Genomic DNA, 3,604 nt, shown 5'->3' on the forward strand with positions numbered 1-3,604 from the left:
CAGGATGCAGCAGGATGCGGCCGGGAATTGCAGAGAATCGCAGAGCATAGCTCTGCGAAGAAGAAACATAAGGACTCCGGGGTGTAAACTCCCCAGAGCTAGGTTAGTAACAAGCATTTCTGGGACAGGATGCATACTAAAGGAAACAAGTAGAGATGAGAAAGCAGCTCAGTGTGTCACAGGAAGGAAGGAGCCTCCCCTGCAGTCTAGAATTATAATAGCATAGATAAGAGAGGCAGGTTAAAGAGAGGTGCCTGGTCGGGCTAGAACTCTTCCCAACCGGATCGGGCTGTACTGGCCTGCCTCCCTCTACTCTCGCTATGTTGTTGATTATATGATAAATAAAACTGATGACTACGAAGAGAAGCAGGTGGGCCGGGTTAGGTGGACGCTGCAACTCCTCACTCCTTAACTATAAGCTTTATCAAAGAGGAGGGTTTTCAGTTTACTCTTAAATGTGGTGACGGTGTCTGCCCCTCGAACCCAAAGTGGGAGCTGGTTCCACAGGAGCGGAGCCTGGTAGCTGAAGGCCCTGGCCCCCAGTCTACTTTTAGAGACTCTAGGAACTACAAGTAGCTCTGCATTCTGGGAGCGTAGTGCTCTACTAGGACAATAAGGTACTAAGAGCTCTTCCAGATAGGATGGTGCTTGACCATTTAGAGCTTTGTAAGTCAGGAGGATGATTTTAAATTCGATCCTAGATTTTACAGGAAGCCAATGCAGAGAAGCTAATACATGAGAAATATGATCTCTTCTCTTAGTTCTCGTCAGAACACGTGCTGCAGCATTCTGGATCAGCTGGAGAGTCTTAAGGGACTTATTTGAGCAACCTGATAATAAGGAATTGCAGTAGTCTAGTCTAGAAGTAACGAATGCATGGACTAGTTTTTCAGCATCGTTTTGAGACAGGATATTCCTAATTTTGGCAATGTTACGAAGATGGAAAAAGGCTATTCTTGAGGTTTGTTTTAAGTGGGCGTTAAAGGATATATCCTGACCAAAAATAACTCCTAGATTTCTGACAGTAGTGCTGGAGGCCAGGACAACACCATCCAGAGTAGCTACTTACGTAGGTGTTTAGGGCCCAGCACAATAACTTCAGTTTTGTTTGAGTTTAACATCAGAAAATTATAGGTCATCCAGGATTTTATATCTTTAATACACGCTTGAAGTTTAGCTAACTGACCACTTTCGTCTGGCTTAATTGACAGATATAATTGTGTGTCGTCTGCGTAACAGTGAAAGTTAATTGATTGTTTCCTAATAATATGTCCTAGAGGAAGCATATATAAGGAAAATAGAATTGGTCCAAGCACTGAGCCTTGAAGAACGCCATGGCTAACTTTAGCGTACTTGGAGGGTTTATAGTTAATGTTAACAAATTGAGATTGATCAGAGAAGTAGGACTTAAACCAGCTTAGAGCAACTCCTTTAATGCCAACTAAGTGTTCCAGTCTCTGTAACAGGATGGTATGGTCAATAGTGTCAAAAGCAGCACTAAGATCTAGTAAAACAAGAATGGAGACAAGTCCTTTGTCTGCAGCTGTTAGAAGGTCGTTAGTAATTTTCACCAGTGCCGTCTCTGTGCTATGATGCTTTCTAAATCCTGATTGAAAGTCATCAAATAAACTATTGCTATGTAGAAAATCACATAACTGATTAGCAACCACCTTCTCAAGGATCTTGGATAGAAAGGGAAGGTTAGATATAGGTCTATAGTTGGCTAAGACCTCAGGATCCAGGGTGGGTTTTTTCAGAAGAGGTTTTATCACAGCTACTTTAAATGACTGTGGTACATAACCTGTTAATAAGGACATATTGATCATATCTAGTAATGAAGTGTTAACCACGGGTAACGCTTCTTTGAGTAGTCTCGTTGGGATGGGGTCTAAGAGACAGGTAGATGGCTTAGCTGAGGATATCTTTAAAATTAATTGTTGGAGGTCTATAGGATAAAAGCAGTCTAAGTATATGTCGGGAATAGTTGTTCTTTCTAGCGTTCCTGCATTTAAAGGTGAACTGTTAGAAGTTGAGGGCAAAAGGTGATGAATTTTATCTCTAATTGTTATAATTTTATCATTAAAGAAGCTCATGAAGTCATCACTACTCAGAGCTAGAGGAATAGATGGCTCAGTAGAGCTGTGACTATCTGTCAGCCTGGCTACAGTGCTGAAAAGAAACCTTGGGTTGTTCTTATTTTCTTCTATTAGTGAAGAGTAATAGTCTGATCTGGCCTTTCTTAGGGCCTTCCTATAGGTTTTAAGACTTTCTTGCCAATCCAAACGGGATTCTTCCACTTTGGTGGAACGCCATTTACTTTCGAGATTTGTTTTAAATTGCGAGTTTGGGAGTTATACCAAGGTGCTAGTTTCCTTTGCTTCATCGTCTTCTTTTTGAGGGGAGCGACGGAGTCTAAAGTCGTCCGTAGGCAGGCCGCAGCACCGTCTACAAATGCATCAATTTGAGAGGGACTGAGGTTAACATACAGGTCCTCTGTTATGTTAAGGCATGACATAGAGTCAAATGCTGTTGGAATATCTTCCTTAAATTTCGCTATAGCACTGTCAGATAGGCATCTGGTGTAGAAGCTTTTATCTAATTTAGTATAGTCAGGTAGTAAGAATTCGAAAGTAATTAAAAAATGATCTGATAATACCGAATTCTGCGAAAATATTATTAAATCCTCAATTTCAATATCATATGCCAGCACAAGGTCGAGGGTGTGGTTAAAACAGTGCCTTGCCTTGTGCACACTCTGACTGAAACCGATTGAATCCAATAATGAGTTGAAAGCAGTACTAAGGCTATCATTGTCAACGTCCACATGGATATTAAAATCACCTACAATAAGTACTTTGTCTGATTTAAGGACTAAACATGATAAAAACTCTGAGAATTCAGATAAAAATTCAGAATACGGACCTGGAGCCCTGTAAATAACAACGAATATAATTGGCTGTAATGTTTTCAATTTTGGATGTTGAAGATTAAGAACAAGACTCTCAAACAAGTTATAATTTAGTTTAAGTTTAGGATTAATTAACAGGCTTGAATCAAAGATGGCTGCAACTCCCCCTCCTCGGCCTGAGCCTCTAGGAATTTGAGTATTACAGTTTTTTATGATCACTATGACACTTTTTTCAATACTTTTAACAACTTTCCTAAACTCTTAACACAGTTAGCACAACATCCGTCTGTGTAGGCTATACAATTAACACATTTGTTGTTGCTTTGACACAAAATGCATACAGTTAACACAAATTTAAAATGCTTGAACTTCTTTTACACACAAGCTCCACCAAAACCAAAACAATGGATCTTTACTGCCAAATTTACAAATGCTTTCACACTGTATGTCAGAACAGATAACATCATGTTCTAAACCTAACTTATAAGCTAAAGTCAAAGTGAACAGCTGATCATAATGTAAATTGAAACACAAATATATCCCCTGCATTTTATACATGCATTTATTGAGAAACAGCTGATTGAAGTTATAGATCAATCACAGCTGATTCCCTTCTAGGAAACACACTCAGGTGTTGAGGTTCTTTCAATCGCATGATCATATGGTAGTCCAGTAAAAGAGGACCTATGGTAGTAC

Source organism: Perca fluviatilis, chromosome 18 (assembly GCF_010015445.1).
Source record: "Perca fluviatilis chromosome 18, GENO_Pfluv_1.0, whole genome shotgun sequence".
NCBI classification, from domain to species: Eukaryota; Metazoa; Chordata; class Actinopteri; order Perciformes; family Percidae; genus Perca; species Perca fluviatilis.